Source organism: Mobula birostris, chromosome 10, assembly GCF_030028105.1.
Source record: "Mobula birostris isolate sMobBir1 chromosome 10, sMobBir1.hap1, whole genome shotgun sequence".
NCBI classification, from domain to species: domain Eukaryota; kingdom Metazoa; phylum Chordata; class Chondrichthyes; order Myliobatiformes; family Myliobatidae; genus Mobula; species Mobula birostris.
This window is the reverse complement of record NC_092379.1, coordinates 92,793,449-92,821,392: the sequence shown is the minus strand read 5'-3', so window position 1 is coordinate 92,821,392 and position 27,944 is coordinate 92,793,449. Positions and strand designations below refer to the sequence as shown.

Genomic DNA, 27,944 nt, shown 5'->3' with positions numbered 1-27,944 from the left:
AGGAGCTTTTGCAAAATAGAACACCTTTCTACATCATAGCAAAAGACAGAAAGAAAAACAAACAGAAGCTAGCCAGTAATATTCAGCTTTATTTGCAAATGATTGAAAAAAAAGCAATAGTGATTGCTTGTCCCAATTATACAGAGCCCTGAGGAACTGGCATCTGGAAGATCATGTATTGGTCCAGCCTCCCTACATAGGGAGGAGTAACTATGCCACAGGAGTGCAGCAAAGGAACACCAATTTGATTCCTGTGATGGTCAGATTGTCAAATGAGAAGGGATTACGCTGAATGAGACTATACTCTCAAATTTTGAAATCTTATTGAGAGATTTCTTTGAAACATACAAAATCTTTGAGAGGCTTGATAAGTTAGATGCGGGGGTGGTGTTTCAATTGGCTGGGATATCTAGAACCTAGGGTCACAGTTTCAAACTGAAGCTTGGCCATTCAGGGCAGAGATGAGGAGAGGGTTCTGTATTCTTCAATTCCAGATTCATTATGTTCAGAGGGTAAAGTCTGGAATTCACTTCCCAAGTGGATTGTAGAGGGGCTTGGTCACTGCGAATATACAAGATACAGTTTGTTAGATTTTAATATGAGAAAGATATTAAGGGAGTTGACCAAGCACTTGAAATTGGTATTCAGATAAAGAATCATTTGTGGTCTTATTGAATGGCAGAGCAGGCAAAACAAGCTGAATGGCCTACTCCTGCTTCTACTAATGTTCGTAAGGCGGGAGGAGAAGATGGCGGCGTGACGCAGCTCGCAGCGTCCACTCCGGTGGTGATGTCTGTTATTTGTCAAGTAGGGTGCCGTGCACAATCCTGATTTGATGGAGACAGATGTGAGAGCACGGAGGAACATCTGGTGAAACTTCTGAAATGCCTGCTTCGCTGCTACTGCTACTGTGTGGTCTAGAATCTCCGGACGGGAAGGCCCCAAGTCCCTGGCTTTGCTTGTTGCTCAGCGGCTGGGCTGTCGAAGCGCTCGGCAGAGGATGGTTCTCAGTGAGGCTGTGTTGGAGGGGCTGGTCAGAGGCTCGAAGTTTTCAGATGGAATCAGAGTCTGCTGCGGTCGGGTGCTTCTAATGGTGCTGCATCGGCAAGTTGGCAGCACTGGAGGTTCATGGCAGGGAGAGTTTCTCCCTTCTACCGTCTGCTTGAGATGATGAGTCTATTGGGACTTTGAGACTTTTTTTTACCGTGTCCACGGTCTGCTCTTTATCAAATTATGGTATTGCTTTGCACTGTTGTAAATATATGTTATAATTATGTGGTTTTGTCAGTTTCAGTCTTGGTTTGTCTTGTGTTTTCTTGTGCTATCATTTTGGAGGAGCATTGTATCGTTTTTTAATGCATGCATTTCTAAATGACAATAAACGAGGACTGAGTGTCCTCATAATCTAATCTAAAAATAAAAAGATCATTCCTTTTCAGAACAATTATTCAGTGATTCTTCTTGCTGTTTAGATGTTTTCCACCATTAGAGCTGACTTTAACTAGAGCACCAAGTTCAACAGTAACAATATCAGTACTATCATAAATACAGACTACTTAATTTCTACAAGCATTCACTGCACATGTACTAATGTCACCTCTAATGTGCACAAGGGTAAAAGTTTCTCCAGAATAAACGCAGATCAAGTGAATTACACTTCCAGGTCAAAGGTTACTTATAGCTCTCAAACAGCAGGTATTAATGACTCAAATTTTGTGTCAAGCTCCTTTAAGGAGATCTGCATCCTTGTAATATATAAGGTCTTACTGAATGGGAATTTCATTCAATACATCACAAGACCTCATTATTAAGACTAACGTAAACTCTCTTCTAAAGGTCATAGTAGGTACCCACCTAATTCTGCCACTGATATATGTTCTCATGGTTACAGAATGAAAAAAGTTTAACAAGTTGCATAAATAACGTACATACTGTACGTATCTTGATCACACATTTTAAGGCAATGACTACATATTGAGTATGTATCACTTTATAAATAGGCCTCATTGAAAACAGACACCAGATCACTTTGTATTACAGGATATATTGGCTACCATACAAACTGGTACTTTATGGGTTTCACTATTATTGCATATACATGCCTCATTACAAACTGGCACCGGATCAGCTCTACACTAGAGGATTTACAGGTTGTCACTGAGTAATGGGTATTTATTGTATGACCTAGTTGGCTAAGTCTATCTTGACAACCTGCAGCCGTTGTTTTATGTATATAGTCTATTCAAGTTCAAGTTTAATTGTCATTCAACCTTACACATGTATACAGCTAAACGTAACAATGTTCCCTGGGGACAAGGTGCAAAACACAGTACATACAGTCACACACAGTCACTAAATACTATTACCACAAGTCACTGAGTGGCATGGCCTGCAGATTGATGGTGCATGTGATGTTGTCCTGGAGCCATGTCTCTGCAAGTATAAGCATGCAGCAGTTCCTGATTTTGTGCTGGGCTAGCCACAAACAAAGGCAATCCAGCTTGTCTTCCAGGAAGCGAACACTGTACAGCAACACTAATTGGAGGGCAGGCCTGTAGGGGGCAGCATGAATTCCAGCAAGCCTGTTACACCTCTGTTCTCTCCCACCTAGATGGTTGTAACAGGCGATGCCAGGACGTGAGGGCGTAGTCTACACAACAAACAAGACTGCGCAACTCCCCCACCTTCACCCAGAGAGTGGTGGATGTATGGAATGCTCTGCCCCAGAAGGCTGTGGAGGCCAAGTCTCTGGATGCTTTCAAAAAAGAGATGGTTAGAGCTCTTAAAGATAGTGGAATCAAAGGCTATGGGGATAAGGCAGGAACTGGATACTGATTGTGGATGATCAGCCATGATCACAGTGAATGGCGGTGCTGGCTCGAAGGGCCGAATGGCCTACTCCTGCACCTATTGTCTATTGTCTATTGTCTACTCAGTCTTGCCAGTGAACCGGATTTGCAGCATTTGGTATTACCAATGTTGAGCAGGGTCTTGCGAGCACAAGAAAAACATTTTAAAAAGCCATTTGCACCTTTTTTCAGACCTGGAGAGGCCATTGTGACCAAGCACGCCGCCATCTTACTGGATGTACTATATTATAGCCGTTTAAGTTAAGACAGGAGTGTGCTTTGTGATGAAGACAAGAGCAAACTTATCCATTTCAAAATCAGAACTGGGTTTCTTTGCAGTTACCAGACCAATAGAACTTTTCATTCAATTACTAAAGCCTCACATTGCTTTTACCATAATATTGCTGTGTTAATTTTGTTGCTATTAATAGTTATAATATAATGAACTATGCAGTTGTGACTCCTATATAAAGCAAATAATTGACAATTATGTCCAGAATGATCATACATCTAATGTTGACTAGAGATGCATCTGTGTGGACCGGGAGGATTAGAAGACAGACCGACATTTTATTTTCTCTTGTGGTCACTGTGGGCAGCTCCAAAGACATTTAAGAAGCCATTACTTGAGAGGTTAACCGTCTTCATGTATATATCCAAATTAAAAGACAGTTTGCTGGCTATAAAGGTTTGTGTAATCATACAGAAAAGGCTCTGCTACAACATTTGATAGTTTATTATACTGCTGGTAGTTATAGCGCGCTATCATTTGCAGTATTAGAGCATCTAAAGGCAATAAAACCCTGATGGAAAGAAACTCCACATTTGTATTTGTTACCTTCCTGTGATAGATAAGTTGACTGGCAGTAATTAACACTTACCACACCACTTTAAATAGACTGAAATAGACAAATTAATGTTCCACAGGAGTTCCTATGTGTCTACACAAAACAACATCATTCCATGCAATGGTAAATCAGTTTCAGCGGTAACTCAGGCAGTAAAATGCCCTCCTCACAATGTGAACAGCAGAATGGCACTTTACGGACAACAACTTTTGCCTTTAATCATGCTTCTGTCCTCGTCTGAATTTATAAAATTTGTGCATGATTAATATCCTGCATTATTACCTTCAGAAAAAAAAATATATCAGCATGTGCAGGATTTTAAGTTCTTATATAATATTTCCAGCACTAGCATGAAATTTCTATTGGATTATTGGTCATTATTAATTTTTGTGTCAAATCATAAGCCAATGAGATAAATGGTATGACTTATCAATATGCTGTCATCTGTCATTTACTTCATTAGGCAAATAACTTCCAGTTAATGTTACACAACAGATATTTAATGCATAGGAAGAACTTGCATCTACAGTATAACTTTCTTATCTTTAGGATATGCAACATAACTTATTTTTGAAATGGTGACACTGTTACTTTCAAAGCAAAGCCAAAACCAATTTTGTACTCAGCAAGGCCCTGCAATGTGGCATTATCCACAGATAAACTAGGCAGCTTGTCACAGACATGTTGCTACCTTGTAAAGTTTTCACACCTGACTGGGGAAGATCTAAATGTTGGGCCAGCAACTTATTAGTTCTGTGGATCTACCATTGCCAAGAGGCTGCTAAGTGCTGGAGCAAAGCCTTGTGTTCCCTGGTGCAGTCACCTGGGTGAAGATGATGAAGGGAGATGCAGAACAAACCCCACCCATGAAACAGCAGGGAAAAACCATGCAAGCTGCTAAATCATTGGCCAATTATCAAATCTGGCAAGAATGTTTAATATTTATGACTATCCATTCAAAGCATTACAAAATCATTAAATTTCAAACAAATTAAGCATTTAAAAGTTTATTTTAAATAATGAAAAATCTTGAAAATCCTTATAACAAAATAAGCTAATACTTATTTTGGTCTCCTGTTCCTTTCAAGTTAATAGATTTACTGTTCCTATAGCAAGATTCACCTGATGTACAGTAGGTTCATTAGGAAGATTCCCAATCACATGCTGTGGAATATCAGTCCAACAAAGGCTCTACAAAAAAGTATTAAGGAGCATCTTGAAGAAGGAAAGAGGTGAAGGAAGGTTTATCAATTGTTTTCCAGAGTTTAAATCAAGGATATGAAGCCAATAAAATCATGGATGATCATGAGGATACAAATGGATGGCAGCATGTATTTCAGAGGGTTGGTGAATAAGCAAAGGAGACCTTGAAGACATTTGAAAAAAATACTGAGAATCTAAAAATTAATGAATTGATTCAAACTAAATACAGAGCCACAATCTCAAGTTAACAAAGGGCAGAAACTGAATATTCTTCAGAAAAAGCATTCAGTATTTGATATGAACTTCTAAAACATAAATATTTACTTAAGGGAAAAGAAGGGTACCACAGCTGAAGTGAGTGAGCAATTGAGAAAATCAGTAGCCACAAAGCTATATTGGTCATTTGGAGACATTGATCAACCAGGATTCAATGTCGTTAGCATGCATAGAGTTGTCTAGTGAATGCAGCTTGGGGAAAATTAGAACATTGGTATCGCAATTGTCGATATCCTCAAGTCGATGGCAGGTAAAAAACGGGAGACTGATGGAATGTCTGAGTATTATCAGATCTATGGTAACGAAGCTATGGGAGAAGAAAACACAGAAATAGCCTACGATGTTGTAGTGAAAATAATGATCATTTAGTAATTGCTTGGTACTGTGATTGAAAGATCTTCACTGAATAAACATGACAGGAAAGTTCCAAGGAGACTACTTTAGATTCAAGCAGTGCCAAGGAGACGGGGTAAAGTTGGTGATCAGGGGTGACATGGATAAGCCATGTAGGGACTGATTCGTGTAGCTGAAGTTAATGGGTTTGATCTTCCCAATATTTAGCTAGGGGAACGTTCCATTGATTGAGGGCGCTAATGCTTTTTTTGCTGGTGGGGGTGGGAGATGTCGTTGCCTTGCTGCTGCTTGTGCATGGGGGGGGCGGCTTTGGGGTTCTAACACTTAACTGCCATTCATTGTTTCGGGCACTCCTCTGTTTTCATGGATGTTTGCAAAGAAAAAGAATTTCAAGATATATATTGTATGCATTTTTCTGACATTAAATGCACCTACTGAAACCTATTGAATGAAATGCCATTGAATATGCAAATTCACAAATTAGACACAGTGGATAGTTTTGAATGCACTGTTGACAACATTTTCCATTACCTTGCTAATGACCAAGAATGTACCAGTTGAGCAGTAATTAGCAGAATTGTTTTTCTCTCCCATGTGTACTGTGGAAAGGGCATACTTGGGCAATTTGCAATGTCATTGGATAGATATCACTGTTACCACAGTTCTGGAGGAGCTTGCTTGAAATTTGGCAATTAGCAGAGCATCATCTCTTCTGTACTAGAATCGGGATGTTGTTTATTTCCATAGCCTCCACTGCTCCCATTTGTTTCTTAATGTCACACATAGGGTGAACTGAATCAAACATCATAAGGAGCAGAATTAGGCCATTCAGCCCATCAAAAAATGGTAACTGCTGCAACATTGGAAAGCAGTTCACAACTTGACTTAATAATTACCAAGGATTAACCATAAAATAATGACCATACAAATATTTTTAGTTGATTGAAGGATAAATATTGGCAATGATTTAAAGGGTCTTAAACTGGAAATACGGTATATCACTGTAGAATTTTATTTCCTTGATTCTGAACTTACAGAGTGACCAATATTTCTGACATGGAGAAATCTCTGCTGCAACTACCACTTTGAAGCATAACCTGCAGTGTTCTTCTGTACAGATAATGATGGTTTCTCACATACTTTCACAAATCAGTCCAAAAACCTCCCATTGTCCTTCCACCATTGATTCTGCCATTTTTCAGGGCTTTCCCACCTAACTGTCAAAATAGAGCTGAGGGGTTCTTCGTATGCATCTGAATAGCCAAACAGACATTTAGTTCATGTATCATCACTTGGACAATATCTCCAACAAATCAGTGCTCTTACAGTTTCAATCCATCTATGTATTCAAGTTCTGCAGCAGTATTTGAACTCATAGTTCCATCGTTGCTCTAGTTTTTTTTTGGGAGGGGGGTCATTGTTGCACCAGAAAGCATTTACACCATGACCTCACCATCATAAATGTGTTGTGAATGTTTAGAAAATACTTTGCCAAATAACTTTCTGTATTGACAGCAATCACTAGTATTTCAAACGACCGTCACTGTATGTCCAAGTCAGTTAAGCCTCCACACATTAAACACCACTTACGGAATGATTTACTTGCTCAGCAGAAATAAACCACAGCATGTGCCGAAAGCAAATTGCCCACTTCACGTTTGCACTGCCAGAGACGTCAGTACTGGTCACTTGTCCCACACTCTTAATAGTCTGAAAGACAAATGTGTCATTGTTTCCTGGATTGGCCAAGGGTGCCTTCAATGCAAGGGATAACTGCTGTTTAAATGGTTTCCTATTCCATTCTTCGTCATTCCATTCACAGAGCTTTGGCAAATCCCCCTTTTGTTTGCCAGAGAGCTAATGATAAAATGCATTAATTCATTTTCACAACACACTCAGTCAGCTGTTATCTCATTTTGTCCATTGTGCTTGGTGTGGTGGGCTAGCATAGTTAAACCCTCTGCCGTGAACCAACTGGCCAGCCATGATAAAGGGATAATTATGGAAAAACTCTTTCTTTATCTAGAGAACAGGACTTCAATTTGTTTGCCCAAACTCATTAGGTATGTTTGAAACTTGAAAGAATTGTGCTTTGTTTCGTGGATAAGGTCATGGGCTTCCCTCGGAACAGCCTCTCACTGTTGTCTGGAACACCGGCATTCCTCCATAATATCGCTGTTACCATTTCGGGTGTAAACATAGAAATGGCAACACAGTGCTGAACCACACAACGACACAAACCTTTGGAGCCAAATCTTTGACTGCAAACGACGTCAATACTTATGTTTGTGGCCCGTTTGAGAGGATCCTGTGGCCTGAGCTAACAATAGTATGAATTCTAATCCAAGGCACACACTAGAATAATAAAATAATGAATAAATATGTATAATTCTGGGCAAGTAACCATGTTCTAACTGTTGGGGAGAGCCTATGAAGACCAGTAATTGGAAGAAAGCAATTGGTTTGTATGGATGGTGTAGAAGAAAATGATCGCCACTACCTTCATTCCTGCTTACTCCAAACATGAGTCTGTTTCGATCTCTTCAGATGGCAGTTTCCTTTACAGCACTGCCATTTGGTGGCAGCACAGATAGAAAATATGTTGCTGGTGAAGACAGCCAGTCAAATGTGGGTGAAATTGGATGTAAATTACAATTACAAATTTGTGTAATTGGATGTCACATATCTGAAGTGCAATACTTACAATTAGTGAAGGTTGATGGTATATAACAGTTCCTCTTCCTAAAATACCATTAGAGTTTACAAAATACAAAGGAAGAGCCAAGCAATGAGTTGGTGCATGAAATCATGAATGGTTGTAGGACGGGAGGAGGAGCATGGATATGAAGGGATTGTAGACAAGAATCAATATTTTTAAAACTGTGACAAAAACAATAAGATGCATAATGAAATTAGTACAATTTTCACCTCTGCTTCTCCTCATTGTTCAGCATGTAGAAATGGATAAAATGGGGTCTTTTAGGATACAATAGGGCCTTTTAAGAGACTCTCAGATAGGTGCATGGAGCTTAGAAAAATAGAGGTCTATGCGGTAGAGTAATTCTAGGCAGTTTCTTGAGTAGGTTACATGGTCAGCACAATATTGAGGGCCGAAAGGCCTGTAACATGTTGTAGATTTCTATGTTATATGTTCTAAAAATGCTTCTAATTAGGAAGAAACTAACTATTCATTTGGAAATAAAAGCCTCTAGAATTTAAAAGAATTGTTGGTTAATAAGTTTTCTTTCCTCTCCTTAGGCAGTCCTTTGATGGCATGAATAACCTTTTTCTTTTCCATTTCTCTGCAAAGAGTCCTATGTGGGACCTGCAGAACCTGTCACAGGTTTGATAGGTAGAACTTTATAGAGTGGGTGCTTGGGTTAACTGAAATCTTGCAAGCTAATTTCCTGACTTATGCTGACTCTCTACTATCTCTTGTCGGAGAAAGTGCCCAGTCCCATATCAGATTCTTCTCAATCATTTACATCTTTGGGCCAGAGATTTCTGTGTGTCAGAAAGGATATTATAGTTCTTCATAGAGGCTTTGAGGACATATTTTAAAATTATTCTTTGTTCTCCTGGAGATCATTTGCCAAGACATACCTTGGATTAGATTGTTTGCTTGATGAGTCAGGTGTGATGCAATGAATGTGACTCTCCTGTCAGAGATGGTTAGGTAAGATCAGACACTCAATGGTGTGTTTGGTATTTGGTCATTGGTTTAGTATTGTCAGATATACCAAGACACAGTGAAGCTTGCCTTTCATACTGTTTACACAAATCAAATCATTACACATTGAGTTAAAGTAAGGTTAAAAAAAGCAGTGCAGATAAAGTGTAAAAGCTACCAAAAATTTACAGTGTAGGCAAACAATAAAGTCCAAGATCATAATGAGTTAAATTGTGAGGTCAAGGATCTACTTTATCATACAAGAGGTCCATTCAGGAGTCTGATAACAGTGGGAAAGAAGCTGTCCTTGAGCCTGCTGGTAAGTGCCTTCAGATTGTTGAGACTTCTGTCAAAGAGGGGAGAAGAGAGAATCATATGGTGGGTGGGATCTTTGATTATGTTGGCAGGTTTACTGTCGTAGCAAGGAGTATAGACAAAGTCCATAGAGGGGAGGCTGGCTCCTATGATGTGTTGAGTTGTGTTCACAATTCTCAGCAGTTTCTTGCAGACACAGGCAGAGACGTTGCCATAGCAAACCGTTATGCATCCAGATAGAATGCTTCCTTAGGTGCATTGATAAAAATTGGTAAGAGTTGATGGGGTTATGCCAAATTTCTTTAGTCTCCTGAGAAGGTAGAGGCATTGGTGAGCTTTCTTCACCATGACACCAATGTAATTGCACAAGGACAGACCAATCACACCTAGAAACTTGAAGCTCCCAACCTCAACACTGTTGTTGTAGATAGGAACATGTGCACTGTCACCCTGCCCCCTTCTGAAGTCAGTGAACAGCTCTTTGGTTTTGATGATGTTGAGGGAAAGAATATTGTCATGATACCATGATACTAAACTCTCTATCCTTCCTGCACTCCAACTGATCATTATCTGAGATGCGGCCCACCACAGTTGTATCATTTGTCAGTCTGCTGGAAATTGTTTCACTTAGCCTGTCAGTACACTTGGAGGAATTTGCTGAGGCATCATTGATGAACCCTCACCAGTATGTTACAATACATGCCATATGTTGTCCACACCTCCAATGTTAGGGAAGCTAGGGATCACACTGTTCAGTTATCCATGAGATTGGTAATGGGTACAATGCCTTGGTCATCAAAAATCTATAACCTAAGCTTGTCAAATGCAAAGATGGACACTGCGGACAGTGATGGATTTGTCTGACCTCACTCAGGAAAATGATCCACTGACTAGTACCTTATCATTGATCTTGAATGTCATGTTAGTTAAGGACCTGTGCCTTCTGGATGTTGAGTGCAACACCCACTCTCCAGTGTACTTCTGGGAAGGAAACAATATGGATTAGAGATCAGCCTCCAATCATTTAAAATGCCGGAGGAACTCAGTGGGCCAGGCAGCATCTGTGGAAAAGAGTACTGTCGACATTTCGGACCGAGACCCTTCACCTGGTAACCTGCTGAAGCGTCTCGGTCCAAAATGTCGACTGTACTCTTTTCCACAGATGCTGCCTGGCCCACTGAGTTACTCCAGCATTTTGTGTGAGTTGCATGGATTTCCAGCATCTGCAGATTTTCTCTTGTTATCTTCCAATCATTGTCTGCACACTATGGTTGAATTTGGTGCGAACTTGGTTCTAGAGAGGGGGCAACAACGACTGAATAGTTTTCTGATCAACACACACAAAATGCTGAAGGAACTCAGCATGTCAAGTCGCATCTATAGAGGGAATTAAGCAATCAATGTTTCAGGCCAAGACCTTTCATCAGGACTACAATGGAAGGGGGCAGAAGCCAGAAGAAGAAGGTGGGGGGGGGGAGGCGGAAGAAGTACAAGCTGTGTCAATGTAACAACACTTTTATTAGTCTTCCTTTTTGAAATACTTCGCCTCCTGTTGGAGGGAGGTTAAACTATAAGCAGGGCTCTTCCCACTCAATCACTTGGAAAAATGCTGCTCCTTTCAACAGATGCTGCCTGACCTGCTGAGTTCCTCCAGCATTTTGCTTATGTTGCTTTGGATTTCCAGCATCTGCAGACTTTCTTGTGTTTGTGATTTATGTTGACTCAGTCTTCTTTGGACCGTAGTCTACACTGGGATTGGATCTACAGTTAGTCCATTGTTGAGGATTGTGGCTATTTGTCAGCATAGAACAATGTAGCATGCAGATAATTTTTTGAGCATACCATCTTTGGGAAGGAGCTTTGATGACCCCTCTATGTTGATGAATTAGAGGCATTGGTGAGGTAAAGAAGGCCATGTATGGTATCTGATGCAGGTCAATGCTTATTTTACATTTAAAACTATGTGTCCATTGCACTTATCGACAGGTGAAATCTGCATTGTGATTCTGAAAACAGCATCGTTGACCACAAGGATAAAGCACTTTAGCAGGACTCTTGTGATAACTTGTGATATACAGCAGGAAGACTTTTCCTATTTGCCACAATCAAGCCTGATTAACAATTAAAATGTCCTTGATATCCTCTAACATACTTACCACTTCCCAGATGAAGATCATAAATTCTTAACAGAAATATTTGTGTTACATTTTAGTACTTTGTTAGGGATTTCGTCAGCTGTTGGAGAAGTTGTAATAGATGGCATCTTTTTTTTTCTCTCTAGTCTTGATGAAGGGTCCCGGCCCAAAACATCAACTATACTCTTTGCCACACATGCTGCCTGGCCTGCTGAGTTCCTCCAGCATTTTGTGTGTGTGTTGCTTAAAAATCACAGTATGTTTTCAGCTAATGAATAAGAGCAAATGTCTTCAATGATTCAGAAGATTTCATTTCACTATTATAACTTACAATGATTTTGATTGTTACCTTGTCTTTAAAAGTAATTTGTTTCTTGTCTTCACTTCACTTCTTGAGTTCCTGACACAATTTGAATTGGACTCCTGGTGAGGAGTCTTTACATTAGACTTTTGAAAATCAATTCATTGATGCAGCAACTTCCAAACACTTGTATTTGGACTACTCCAGCTAAAGCAGAATAATTTCTGGCAATTCCTTCCCAGTATCGATATGATCTTGAAGTTCCCTATACTAATTTCTGAAATACTGCATAAAAGGAAACATTTCTAACTAATCCACAGGAGATAAAATGGCAGTAAACCAATATATCAAGAAAATGCAGATGTTGAATAAAGGCTGTAGAGAAATTTAATCACAAACACTTGCATGCACCATACCTATATTTAATTTGGTTAATATTGTGCACAAAGGGTGAACACATTATACCAAACAACAGGTACAGGGATCTAGATCCTGTTGGAAAACCAAACCCTCAGGGTAATCTCTGAGCTTGTATATTGAATGAACAATGTAAGGGAGAGTGTAAAATCAAAGATTTCTGTATTGAGTGAACCCTATGAAGAAGGATGATGTTTGCGTGCTGACTGAGCATAATCCATGTACTGAGAGAAACCCTTCAGAGTTGTGTGCATTGTGAATAGCCCTATATGGAGAGGAATCCTTCAGGTTTCTGAAAAGAGTGATTGTTGTGAAGCGTTCTCCCAGAGGACTGTGTATTGAGATTCTCATGTAGAGAGTGATCACAAGAATTCTGCACTGAACAAACTTGTGGTGGAGTGACCCATTAGTGAGACGTCTCTTCACAGTGAACCCCTCCGTAGAGCGATCTCTCAGATTACTGCCTTGAGTGAATGTGGTAATAGAGAGTGATTCCTCAATTGTGTCTGGGTTCCCTTTTATCTGTTAGTTTGTTGATTGAAAATTTTTGACCTTTGCTGTATGTGAGAGTTAAGTCTCAAGCAGCTCTTTTTATTAATGGATGCTTCATGTCCTAAAAACATATCCATTAAGTGACCCAGTGTTTGTGCCATTTGTTTGTGGCAGCCTGTAAATATCATGCATGGCCCACTGCCAGACACTCATTTCCTGCTAATCTAATTGTTGCACCAGACAAACTGAAAATGCATTTCCTGACTGTTGTAAAATTTTTATTAATGTAATGTAAGAGTGCATTAGTAACTTGTGGCAATATTTATATAGTTTAAGAAAGGCCAGCAGAGTTATTGAGTGATAGATTGTCTCAAAATAGAATGGTCGAGCTTTTATTGTCATGAAAGATTTTGGGTTTGAATCATTCAGAAGTTTTAATGAATGAAGTTGTATTTTTACACATCATTTCAAAACCATTACAAATATTGAATCCTCCTGTGAATCAGGGACACTGGCTTAAAAAATGGTGGTACTTCACTGCTGTTGAGAGAACATTGGTATTTGTTCTTCCTCCAATCCCTGCCTTATACCACCACATTGTGCTCATTGCCTCATGGAAGTGTTCGATGTGTAAATATCCATATGTTCCAATGCTTCAGATTCCAATCCAATTACCAGGCCTCCCAAAGCTTGCGACAACTGATTTACACTGCCCCTGTATGCTCTCAAATTCTAAAACTTCATCCTAGATTTCTCTCTTTGCTTTGGACCTCCTTCAATATTTCAGATCCTCTCATCTTCCCCTATCCACCTCTTTGTCCTAAACATCTCTCTTTATCTCATATCCCTTGTTTCTTCCAAATTTTCCTTTACTTTACCAGATCTCCCACCTTGTCTAAAACCTTCTCAGTTACACCAAATTTACTTCTTGGTTTCAGACTTCCCATTTTGGGATATACCCATCTTCTTATCTTCAACTTCTCTCCACATCGCAATCCCCTAAAGCCCCTAGTACATATAATGCTTCACTTCACAATACTGCAGATTTTAAATCTGCTTATGGTTCCACAGGAATGCTATTGAAATCCATCAGCAACAACATGCAGTATTTGTTGGAGGATCAGCTGGAGCAAAGTTCCTTGACTTGACAAGTGACTTGGAGCAGTTTTCACTACTGAAGCTGAAGTTTGCCATTTGTTATTGAACAGAGTAATCCCAGCTCCATGGCTTCCAGCATGACCAGGAACTGGGGGAAAGGACTAAAGTCAAGGCCTCCATTGCACAGGAAGGTGAAAGGAGAGAGGGAGAAGTGCTCTGGTCAGTAAGAAGTATCCTCAGTGGTTCCTTGGAACCGTTCTTTTTCTTTATTCTGTCGATGAACATTGTGTCGAGCAGCTGAGATTTTTTAAGCATTGGTGATAAAGAGTTTATGCAGATAGATCTCCAGTCATGCATCCTTGGTTGAACAGCCTGTAAAGTTGAAGACCATTTTGTTAAACCTCCTTGCCACTGGATTATTCCAGGAAACTCTGTTGCTATTTGTCATGATTGATTTCATAGATGTTCTCTGCTCAGGGGACGGTTCACTACTCTTCTTTTCCTTGAACAGACTGCATTAGAATGTGGACATTTGGATGTGCCTAGAGTAGGGCTTTCTGGGCAGTGAAGGAAAGTAAGGAGTTGCTGGAGAAGCTGTCACGCTCCAAACATATTATAATGCTATACATTTGGAAGTTTGCATGACTCATTCATTTTGAAGCAAGTCACCAGACTCACTGCACATCATCTACTTGACTAAACTGATGGCCAACACTGGATAAATGAAGACCACTTATAGCAGTTTTATGTCCTCACTTGGTTTGAAGTTGTGCTGCAATTACAACCACAGTCAGGGTTCATTGGAAGCTTTTTGAAAGCACCATGAGGATTGCCAGCATTGAATTCTGCTGCCCACATCACTCAGGGGCACCAAACAGTACTTTCCCAAAAGGTTGCCATGTTTTGACATCAATTGCAGGATGCTCTGTCTATGGCAATTATGGGAGCACGACCCTTGCTCCTTGAACAGTAGTGGCAAGAATAAGGAGCATGAAGAGGTGGAATGTGGCAGATGATAGCTAGAGAGTTGCCTCTGGGACATTCTGTCAAGGAGATCTCTGATTCTCCAGATGAGGGTGCAAGTAGATAAGGCCATGATCTTGCCACCATTTTGTTTTAAAAAAAACAATGTGCAAGGTAACAAAATGTCAAAATAGTGCCGGAAAGTGATCATATTCAGCAAATGCAAGGCTCATTTTCGCAGTACATTCAGTAACATACCATTCTTTGTCCATTCCTCCACTTTTAGCATCATTAATCAGGAAGTCAGTCCTGGGTATGACTCTAAACTGCAACTGGTGATGAGGCTCTGGTTGGGGACCTTCAGAGCTTTGCGGAAAGTGAAGTTACCCCTTAGTCATTCATTGCTCCCAGGGCTGCCCTGACCTGGAACAGTAGCACCTGCAAGGGTTCCTGCTCAGGATACGAGCGAAGGGCAACGGCAGATCCGGCAGGTTCAGTAACTGAACTTATGATGAAGAAGGCGGATGAGCTAGGACCTCAAATGTCAATGTCTATAGTATAGGTGGATGAACATTTGGGAAGAGGAATGGCAATTTCTTTAGTTTGCCCAATGGTAGGCAATAGCAAACCACCGTTGCTGTTTGCTAAGAATATCATGGTCAAACTCACAAAATGTATCACACAACAACAGCATCAAGAGGATCCTCAAGACAACTCTGAAGATGTTTCACTAGGTAGGGTTGATTCTGGTCAGCAGGGGATCCCTGACCATCATCAAGCTACTGCTCATAAAATTAAAGTAACACAAAAGAAAATTATTGCCACTTGGAATGTAATAACCCTATATTAAGCAGGAAGATTGGACAATGTGATAAATGAAATGGAAAGACTAAAGATTAGCATCATGGAAATTAGCGAAGTTCATTGGATAGGTGCTGGAACATGTCAGATTAGAAATAAAACACTAGTTTATTCTTGTGGAACATCCCATACTAATGGAGTAGGAACTCTTATAGATGAAAACATGGCAAAAAGTGTTTTAGGACATTGGGCAATATCAGAAAGAATGCTCCTTGTTAGATTCAGAGGACAATCATTTGATTTAGCAATTATACAGGTATATGCACCAACAACAGATGGAACAAATGAAGATATAGAGAAATTCTATGAAGAGCTTGAACAAGCAAAGAATAGATGCAAATCTCAAGATATTGTTATTGTCATGGGAGATCTAAATGCTAAAGTAGGATAAGGTGCTAATGGAAATACCATAGGAAAATTTGGACTAGGGGAAAGAAATGAACGAGATGAGAAATGGGTAGAGTGATGCAAGATGAATAATCAGGTCATTATAAATAAAGACACTTGTGGACCTGGAAAAGTCCAGGTGATAACACTAGAAATCAAATTGACTTTATTACTATCAACCAAAAATTTAGAAACTCAGTGACTCAATGCAAAACATATCCAGGTGCAGACTGTAATAGTGACCATAACCCAGTAGTATGTCATGTAAAAGTAAAACTTAAAAAACTAAAGAAGCAAGAACCTAAACAATCACTTGACTACTTTTAAATCTTTAATGTTTCCTTGTCATCATAAGAGAAAAGGGATGACCAGATTAAAAGAGAGAGAAAATTGGGAGAAGGACAAAGAGAGAGAAGGGGGAAGAATGAGAGGGAGAGGAGGAAAGAGAGAGAGTGAGGGAGAGAAGGTGGAATAATGAGAGGGAGAAGAAGAAAGAGAGAGTGAAGGACAGAAGTGCTGAGAGGGAGAAGGAAAAGGGATGGAGAAAGGGAGGGAGAGAGAGACAGACAGACAGAGAGAGAGAGAGAGAGAGAGAGAGGGAGAGGGGGAGAGAGAGACAGAGAAGGAAGGAAGCGAGAAAGCAAGGAACTTTTATCCCAGAATCTTGTGAATCTTTGGAATTTTCTTCTCCAGGGAGTTTTGAGATTGAATCATTGAATACTTCCAAAGCCATTGAGGGACAGAATTTTGGTCAATAGTGGAATGGGAGGTTATGGGAAACAGAGAGGAATGTAGATCTGAGTTCAAATCTTATTGCATGGTGGGGAGACTCAAGGGGACAGTTAATTACTCCTAATCCTATGGTTTTATGTTCCTATTTTAAGAGAAGCATAGACCAGTACTGCTTCGGAAGGCAATGTGAGCTATCGCTTGGATACTCTATCACAAGCATGGTAAATTCTAAGTCATGTGTTATTCTCACTGGAAATACATTCTCCCATTCTTGTGTGCTTATTCATCACATGCTGCAGATGTAGCAGGAGGGCAGTGGCAGAGTTTCATCACCACAAAAACTGTAGTGGGTCAGAAGGGTGATTCCTCATCAACCTCAGTGGTAAACATTGAGGAACAACAAATGCTAACTGCTCGACATCAATCCTGTGATCATGAATAAATAGAAAAATGAGTCCTCGTGGTAACTGTTCCTTCTGTTATTGATCATCTCAGTAGCTACAAAAGTCAGAACCAAGCACATAAACATGGCAAACATTTTTAGACATTCAGTCATAACCAAGATCGTATCATCATTGACTAATCACCCTTGTGCACCCCCTTAGTTCCTGCCTTGTATGTGAACATCCTGACTACTTCCATGGAGTGGCTCACCCTATTACTATAGGCAACCTCAGGCAGAGGGTTGCAGAGGCCGTAACCGGAAAAAATCACTGCGAGCAGCTCGGGATCTACAAAGTATTTCATCATCAGTGGTAGTAGTCTGGCCAACTGTATGATGGGCATGTAAGAGTGAATAGGTGCAGGGAATGGTGCTGACAACTGGCATAGGTGATGGACAGAATTGCTTCCTTCTATGTATGGAGACATGACTTTGTCTTCCCTATAATGTCTGAAGTTCAATCAGTGGGAACAGAACTGCTAAACGTTCTCTATTGCCAGGGATATGTCTGCTAGGTTTCCCTTGACTTCAAGGAAACTCACTCAAGACTGGTGCAGATTTTTATCTAGAGATTGATTGAAATTGGACAGACACAGTAGGCCAGTGAGTACTTAGGCTAAGGGCGCAGAGTTGGAAAATTCAATAACTCATGTGGTTTCAGTTTCAGGACTGAATTACACAGGTCAGGGAAAATCAAAAAAAAAAGTGCAGATGCTGGAAATCTAAAACAAGAAGAAACAGGAAATGTTGGAAATACCTGGAGGCTCAGATCATATCCATTGGAAGAGAAACAGAGTCCATGTTCTGGGTCAGAGACCCTTCATCAGAACTGAAAAGGAAACAAAAGAAGGTTGTTAAGCTCTTGGGGAAGGTGGGGGAGGGATATTTCTCTAATAGGGTGAACACAGGGATAATTTGTAAATAAGGTTATCTGTGATTTTGTTGAACGAGTTAGATGGTGTGGAGGATGATCATGGTGGGAAATTCTTGAAGGGGTTAGCAAAGGAATGGGTAGAGATTGGTTAATGTTGTGGGACCATAAATTGGATCTAGACTAGAAGATAAAGCAAGTTTCAAAGACACTTTTAATCTGAAATCTATAAGGAGTTGGTATCGTGATTGGTGATGCTAGAAGGTGGATGTAGTAAGGTAGGGTGAGGATCAGATGATGGATCAGACAAGCTGAGCAGGAGATTGGGTTTGGTTGATGGTCAGGCTCCAATTAGTAAAGGGTTTGGGCTTGAAATAGATCTGGTCAGAAGGTCGGTAGACTGGGGATGGTGTAGGGGGAGGAGAGTCATGCTGCTGGGTCTTCCTTGTTGTATTTCACACAAGGTTAAAAACCAGGTCATAATAGACCAATTCAGTAATTATGCAACAAGTCCGCATTACATGGAGGTGGATGGCATCAGCAGGCTTTACTTTCAGCATGCATGCCAATTTGCCAAGTAGCATGAAGTGCATGATCATTGTATGAATGTTGTTCATGGTCACAATTCTGGGAAAATCAGCACTTGTGAACGTGAAAAAATGACTCTTCACCATCTATTTCTAACTTTGTTATTTCTGTTAAATATTTAAAGCTAAGTAATGCTTACTAACAAAAAAAATTTTACTTTTGATCCAGCTTTCACTTACCAGCAAGCTATTTTTTTCTTTTGGTGACCGTTACAAATATTATAGTTCAAAGATAGGCTATGATTATGTTTTGACCACAAATGAATGATGAAGAGATACTGGAAGAAAGTTGCTCAAATTGGTTTAGTGACAAATATACATATATGTAAGCAAGGTAACCTAATGTGGAAATTACTGTGAATACTGAGAAACCTTCAGGTTTCAAGTTCAGGTCTACTGTCATTACTTCCCATCAAAAGCAAGTGTTGACCATTCCATCCTCAAAAAGTGTTGCTTATCTCCAACCTGCTTTTTCTCTCAAAATCCCTTGAATATGCTGTTACCTCCCAAGTTCATGTCCACCTTCACTGAGCCACTTTGAATCCTTAGAAACAAACCCACAACATCAATCATAGCACTGGATCTGCTTGTATCAAACTTACTAATCACATCCCATGAGACCACAAAAAGGATCATCTACCCCTCATCTTCTTTTCCAATACATCTGCAGCCTTTGATATAGCTGATCACACCATCCTCCACATCCTGTTGAGTAGAACTACATTCAGTCTGTTCGTTTCTCTGGAGAATTAACTCTCCGCACACCTTTGTTGTTTTCTGAGGATCTGTCTATTGTACCCTCAATTTTTGTTACCAGGTTGTGCTTGGTGGTATCATAAAAATACATGGCATTATCTTGCGTCCATATATTAGAACATAGATCTTAGAAATTTACAGCACATTACAGGCCCTTCGGCCCACAATGTTGTGCCAACCATGTAGCCTACTTTAGAGCCTAGAATTTCCCTAGTGCATAGCCCTCTATTTTTCTAAGCTCCATGTAGCTCTCTAAGAGGCTTTTAAGAGACCCTATTGTATTGATGAAGTCATTTTACCTGATCACTACTGGTCTTGATTTCACTACTTTTCTCTAAATTATCAGATTGTCGTCTAATGCCTGCCACAGGAATCGCAGAATTTTTCTCCAAACAATGGAGCGGCATGACATCCTCTCATCCTCAATCCCTGTAACAAACTCCATATCCTAATCCCCAACTTCATCTTTCTCCCTGAGAGCTGTTCAATTTGGACCAGACTGTCCTGTTGAGGCATTTTCACTTTAAGTTGCATTTCAGCTTCATATCTGTACTGTCTCTGAGATCTCGGTAACATCGCCCAACTCTGACCTCACTCCATTTCTTATGCAGCTAAAACTTTACTATGCCTTTGTCATCTCAGTCATCTGAAATTGCAGTGCCTTCGACCTAACCCCCGGTATTTAACCATCAACTGGATGCTTGACGACCCAGAATGGTTCCTGATTTTAAAATTCCCTTTATAAACATTATCGCAGAACCTCACCCATAACTCTTTGAGATATCTATGCCATTCCAATTCTAACCTCTTGAGCAATATTGAATCTAATAACTCCACAGTCAGCTGTGCCTTCAACTGACAGAGCTGTAAGCTCTGGAATTTATTCCCATATCATTCCTGTTCCTCTACTTTATTCCTATCTGTAAGATGCTCCTTCAAATCTGTTATTTTGACCAGATTCTTGTATGTCTACCTTGCTAATGTGCTCAGGGTCAGTCTTAAATAATGCATTTGTGAAGTTTCTTAGGCTGTTTCGCTGAGTTAAAAGTACTAAATGGAAGTTGTAATTGTTGTCTAAACAACAACGTAAAAGTCTCAGTATATCCAGTAGCAGGAAAAACCTGGAGCTTATTCCTGCCGGTGAATAAACTAACCAAATGAGCTTCAAGGGCCAAGGTGCAGTGCCATTAACTTTCAAAATTCTCAGGCATCAGTGAAAGAAACTTTGATCCCTGGTATAAAAGAAAATTTAAATGGAAAAATTAGTTCAAAGCATCCTAACTCTGGACTCTGACAATCTGTACTTAATTTGTCCTTCTCAGTAGAGAAAATAGCATAAGAAACGTTTAATATCTTCTTGATATCCTTAACCCAAATGGGAGAAGCTCCAGACTGTCTGGAAGAGAGGTGAATAGATATAATACAGCAGCAGCTTATGATTATTAATGATCTAGAAGAGCACAGTGTGTGATTGATATTATTATACTGAAGACTAGAGTTTTAAAGACTTGTCAGATACAAGTGCAAAACAGAGTATCATGTCTCAGAAACAGTTATGCAATGGCCAAATTTCCATAAGAAACAACAAAGTTAAATTAACATCCTTATTTAATGCCGTTGTTTTTTTTTTTGCAGAAAGTGAACTGTGGCATTTGATGTGTGTAGCTAAGACCAGATCCCAGTAGGTAACAAGATATTATTGATGAAATATTAATGCAACAGTTGCCATTATAGATCTGTGATTTCAATGATTTTTTTAGCCTCAGTAGTAGAATAAATGAATGGAAGGAAGTTGTTAACTGTATTTTTTAATGAGTAGACATTGAGTTCATACATTTTAAAATTCCTGCATTCGTAAAGTTTTCTTTGGTGACAAACTTAAGGTCACAGAAGCTGTCTTTTAATACATAAATCTTATCATTAGGGAAAGCCTCTGCCGAAAGAAATAGTAAGATTATTGGAATCCAGCAGCAGGAAAGCCTCCTATATGGAACCAGTGATGCATGAGACAAGATCAACTATTGTTGTAACTTATGAGTCAAAGTTGAGTTTATTGTCTATATGGACAGTGATATGATAGACTTAATTGCAGCAACATCACAGTCACATGGCATCACATAAAGAACATTCACAAGAAAAAAATATAAATCATACATAAATTATACACAGTTTTACAAGAAAGAACACAGCTAGAGCAAAAAAGATTGTTGTGATGCTAAGTGAGAATACAAATTTGGAAATTAAAGAGTGGCTCAATAATTCAACACCAGCAGTTTGGTAAATTTTCAAGGGATAGGGATGGATCCAAAAATATGAAGTAAATAGCAGAAAGCTTTACAATCTTTAGAATTTTCTCTTCAGGAAATATTTCAATGGAAGTGCATTAGAGGAAGAATGGAGATAATATTCAACACTGTTACACCAGTTCTCTCATGTCTTTCCTCAGTTATCAAAGCACAACAACCACAAAGTACAAAACTGCCAAAAGAGACACTGGCGAAGTTATTAATATGGTTTTCCTGTAATGTTTCAATATTTAGCAACATATATCACTAAAAAGATATCTTATTTCCCTGTGTTCAGCAAATATTTGTCTTTGAATAACATTGCCCTTCTATAAGATCTTTTACAATAAGCAGAAAAAAGCTTCAAATACCTATCAATGATAATGGATCATTTTATGGATGCCAGCTGGCGCAAGCAGTTGCAGAACAAGTAGCATAACTCTAGGTAGTGGGAAATATCCTAAAGTTTGATACTTAATTGACAGACATAGAGATGGTAATTTAGGCTCACGTCCACCATCTGATGCCCATTTTTCAGATTTTAGGATTCCCAAATTAAAGCATTTAAAACTTTATGATGTTTTCCCATTCATACACAAAAGTGATTGATGCCTATTTAAACTAAAAGACTCAGATTATGACCTTTGATTCCCCTTGGAAGAGAAATTAGTGCCAAAGTATGACAAAGTTGTAAACGTTATCATCAGAAGATTGTGTGACAGACGTGATAGATTATTTAAGGAAATTAGACGAGTAAAGAGGCCTAGTCATGATAGTGCATTCAAAGTAACATTAGATTCTTTTAAAAGGCATTTGATAAATTACAACTTAATTAATGTTTTTAACAAAGCTGAAGTGCATAGGTTAAAGTGGTAATGGAAATATGGATATGAAATTGGCTTAGAATCCAAAAACCAAGTAAGAGTGAATCACTATTCAGATTGAAGAGAAGAGTACTGTGGTACTGTGAGGCCACACTTGGAGTACTGTGTCCAGTTCTGGTTGCCTCACTATAGGAAGGATGTGGAAACATTGGAAAGGGTACAGAGGAGATTTACCAGGATACTGCCTGGTTTAGAGAGAATGCATTATGATCAGAGATTAAGGGAGCTAGGCTTTACTCTTTGGAGAGAAGGAGGATGAGAGGAGACATGATAGAGGTATACAAGATATATTAAAGGAATAGATAGATTGGACAGCCAGCACCTCTTCCCCGGGGCACCACTGCTCAATACAAGGGGACATGGCTTTAAGTTAAGGGGTGGGAAGTTCAAGGGGGATATTAGAGGAAGGTTTTTTACTCAGAGAGTAGTTGTTGCATGGAATGCACTGCCTGAGTCAGTGGTGGAGGCAGATACACTAGTGAAATTTAAGAGACTGCTGGACAGGTATATGGAGGAATTTAAGGTGGGAGGTTATATGGGAGGCAGGGTTTAAGGTCGGCACAACATTGTGGGCTGAAGGGCCTGTCGTGTGCTGTACTGTTCTATGTTCTATCCTCCAGGGACTGCTATTAGGATCATTTTAGGAAAGATGTGTAGACTACAGAAAAGATTCAAATGAAGTATAAGGAAGTATATTGTACCAGGGATGACATTTCATTTAGTTGGCAGGACTAGAGAAACTATGATGTTCTCCTTTGATTGAAGAAATATCATGGTGGAGTGGCAGAGCAGACTCGATGGGCCGAATGGCCTACTTCTGCTCCTTTGTCTTGTGATCTTGTGATCTTGTGAAGAAAGTTCAAGGGGAGATTTAATACAATTTCAAGTGGTGGTTGACCAGGAAACACAGGTTTAAGCCAAATGACAAAAGAAGCAGTAAGGAAATGAGAAGAGTATTTCTTATGTAGCAGCATGCTGTTGAAAAGATGATGGAAGCTGATTCAGCAGTAAATTTGAAAACCAAATTAGCTCTTTGAAACTGAAGATGTTGCAGAACTACAAGGAATGAAAACCTGATGATTCACTTCATAGGCACAACAAATTGAATGGCTTAACACAGTGCTATAAAATTCAATAACTTTGCCGTTTTGTTTAATCTCTTGATAAAAATCTGATTCCAGCTCAAATCACAAGTGCCCCAAAATACTTGGTTCAATTTGCAAGACATTTTTGGTGCTCAATAAATTGAACCATTAAATTTTCTGGACTGAATTATTTGCGTAGATTCATCTGACCATTAAAGAATTCTCCAGCAGAGAAATTTAAGAACCAAAATATATAATATTTAGTTTCTCATACAAAATTATAAATCTGAATGAATAAAGTGGAAGAGGAAAGTTGAGATCATTGTTGAAAGTTGCCAGAATTAGATGGGACTGTATCTGACAATGGCAAGAATTTACCAAATGTTCCCTACATGACCTTTGACATGTGCACTCTAATCCTACACAGGGGAATGGTTGTATAACAGCTTGATTAGATTTCCACACATATCTCAGAAATCAGTGTAGACCTACTTCTAGAAACTATTATCAATACTATATTTATTACCAGCTAATTACCACCAGTGTCTTTACTTCCTGGGCAAGCTAAAGAAATTTGGCCTGTCCCCTAAAACCCTCACTAATTTTTATAGTCATAGTCATAGTCATAGTCATACTTTATTGATCCTGGGGGAAATTGGTTTTCGTTACAGTTGCACCATAAATAATAAATAGTAATAAAACCATAAATAGTTAAATAGTAATATGTAAATTATGCCAGTAAATTATGAAATAAGTCCAGGACCAGCCTATTGGCTCAGGGTGTTTGACCCTCCAAGGGAGGAGTTGTAAAGTTTAATGACTTCCTATGACGCTCTGTGTTGCATCTCAGTGGAATGAGTCTCTGGCTGAATGTACTCCTGTGCCCACCAAGTACATTATGTAGTGGATGGGAGACATTGTCCAAGATGGCATGCAACTTAGACAGCATTCTCTTTTCAGACACCACTGTCAGAGAGTCCAGTTCCATCCCCACAACATCACTGGCCTTACGAATGAGTTTGTTGATTCTGTTGGTGTCTGCTACCCTCAGCCTGCTGCCCCAGCACACAACAGCAAACATGATAGCACTGGCCACCACAGACTCGTAGAACATCCTCAGCCTCGTCCGGCAGATGTTAAAGGACCTCAGTCTCCTCAGGAAATAGAGACGGCTCTGACCCTTCTTGTAGACAGCCTCAGTGTTCTTTGACCAGTCCAGTTTATTGTCAATTCGTATCCCCAGGTATTTGTAATCCTTCACCAGGTCCACACTGACCCCCTGGATGAAAACAGGGGTCACCGGTACCTTAGCTCTCCTTAGATCTACCGCCAGCTCCTTAGTCTTCTTCACATTAAGCTGCAGATAATTCTGCTCACACCATGTGACAAAATTTCCTACCGTAGCCCTGTACTCAGCTTCATTTCCCTTGCTGATGCATCCAACTATGGCAGAGTCATCCGAAAACTTCTGAAGATGACAAGACTCTGTGCAGTAGTTGAAGTCTGAGGTGTAAATGGTGAAGAGAAAAGGAGACAAGACAGTCCCCTGTGGAGCCCCAGTGCTGCTGATCACTCTGTCGGACACACAGTGTTGCAAGCACACGTACTGTGGTCTGCCAGTCAGGTAATCAAGAATCCATGACACCAGGGAAGCATCCACCTGCATCGCTGTCAGCTTCTCCCCCAGCAGAGTAGGGCGGATGGTGTTGAATGCACTGGAGAAGTCAAAAAACATGACCCTCACAGTGCTCGCTGGCTTGTCCAGGTGGGCATAGACACGGTTCAGCAGGTAGACGATGGCATCCTCAACTCCTAGTTGGGACTGGTAGGCGAACTGGAGGAGATCTAAGTGTGGCCTGACCATAGGCCGGAGCAGCTCCAGAACAAGTCTCTCCAGGGTCTTCATGATGTGGGAGGTCAATGCCACCGGTCTGTAGTCATTGAGGCCGCTGGGGCGCGGCGTCTTCGGCACAGGGACGAGGCAGGACGCCTTCCACAGTACAAGAACCCTCCGGAGCCTCAGGCTCAGGTTAAATACATGGTGAAGTACTCCACATAGCTGAGGGGCACAGGCTTTGAGCACCCTGGTACTGACACCATCCGATGCACTGTAGAAAGCATTCTTCTAGGGTGCATCACAACCTGGTTTGGAAGTTGTCCTGTCCAAGGCCGGAAGAAGCTGCAGAAGATCGTGAACATGGCGCAGCACATCACACAAACCAATCTCCCGTCCTTGGTCTCACTTTCCACCGCACACTGTCGGACCAGTGCTGCCAGGATAATCAAGGACACGACCCACCCAGCCAACACACTTTTCATCCCTCTTCCCTCCAGGAGAAGGCTCAGGAGCTTGAAGACTCGTACAGCCAGATTTGGGAACAGCTTCTTTCCAACTGTGATAAGACTGCTGAACCGATCCTAACCCGGATCTGGGCCGTACCCTCCAAATACCCAGACCTGCCTCTCGGTTTTTTTGCACTACCTTACTTTCCATTTTTCTATTTTCTATTTATGATTTATCATTTAAATTTTTAATATTTACTATCAATTTGTAATCCAGGGAGCAGGAAGCGCAGAATCAAATATCACCGTGATGATTGTACATTCTAGTATCAATTGTTTGGCGACAATAAAGTATAAAGTATAAAATTACATCACTTTTTTAGCATTAGAACAGCTCACCAAGAGTTTGTTAAAGAAACTTGCGACAAAAAAGCTAAAAAATGTTACTGTCATTTTGGAGTTTAAAGAAACAGGATTTAACTTCCTGGTTGTATAGTGAAACTACAGGTTGATGAAAGCTGTGGTAAACCTATTTTCTCGCTACTTCCTATACGTGTGTCTACTGACCATGGACTCATTGTACAATCACTGGCAGCAAGCTTGCTCTTCACATCAAGCCATCACATCCTGGGATAGGAGTGGTATCTCAAACTCACTAAATCTAAGCAGGTAACGCAGGAGGACCAATTCCACTTAAGTCCTTCAGCTGCAGAGTGGCTGGATTTGCGCTGTTTTTTCAGAATCTGTTTGGTACTGATTGGGTTAATAATTAATGTTCAATTAAAGTTGTCCTTGAGAAAATGGTGTTGAACTGCCTTCTTGAACCACAGCAGTCCTCTGTTGAAGATACTTAGACAGTGTAATTAACTGAAGAGTTCAAGGGTTAAGATCTAGCCACAATGAGGGATCAACAACAAACTTCCAAGTCAGTAAGGGTTATGACTCGGAGGAGAACCTGGATGGTGATGATCTTGCGTACACGCGATATTGACATTGTTGATAGTAGAACTTCTTGGTCTGCAAGGTGATATCAGAGTAAATCTAATGCTATCTGAATAAATAACCATGATCCATTTTGTACATGGAGCACACTGGAGTGCTGGTGGAATGAATGTATATTTAGGGTTATGAATTTGGTGCTGATTAAGGCAGGTGCTTTAACCTGGATGATATTAAGCTTCTTGAGGGGTGTTGGAGCTGCTCTTATCCAGTCAAGTTGGGGTATTCTATTATGTTGCTGACCTATGGCTGGTAAATAGCAGAAAGCCCTTGAGCTCTATGTCAGTAGGTGAGTCATTTCTTGCAGGATACAGAGTACACGACTCGTTCTTATAAACACAGTATTTATGTGGCGGAAGCAGAGAGAATGGATACCTCTAGGAAAATACCAATGACTCTCAGCAATAGCTGATTAGATTATCTCCTTTTGAAAATAATCATTGCCTGGAACTCCTGTGTCCCATCTGCATGCAAATTGATTATGACTTTACCCGTTATGTATTCATCATATCGCGACAGAATTTTTTAAATGTGGTAAAAATATTTTCTCTCATGCATTAGGTATTACATTTCCATATGTTTGAAAATGCATAAATACAGGATGCAATATTAGGTATAATCATTTTGTAGATTACTCACTGTAGTTCCGTTATACTGAATTAGCAGGAAGCAGTGAAGTATCAGAATCAGAACTACTTTATTGCCAGTATGTTGAACATACCAGAATTGATTGCGGTTTGGTGCCAAGCATAAAACACAGGACAATGTCATAGCAGACAACTTACCAGACAATAGTGCAATTAGCCATGAGCAATCAACAATTAGCAGAATGGTCACGTGCTCAAATGTCA

General features: G+C 40.0%; 1 long non-coding RNA gene across 1 annotated transcript in view; it reads right to left on the bottom strand.

Annotated features, from left to right (window-relative positions):
• Positions 1-255: 255 nt before the first annotated feature.
• LOC140204164 (uncharacterized) overlaps positions 256-27,944 on the bottom strand; it is a 208,845-nt gene continuing 181,156 nt past the window's right edge. The window contains exons 2-3 of the long non-coding RNA XR_011887543.1: positions 18,101-18,172; positions 256-561 (exon numbers count right to left, since the gene is read on the bottom strand). This is a non-coding gene — a long non-coding RNA (uncharacterized lncRNA). The remainder of the gene's footprint in view (positions 562-18,100; positions 18,173-27,944) is intronic.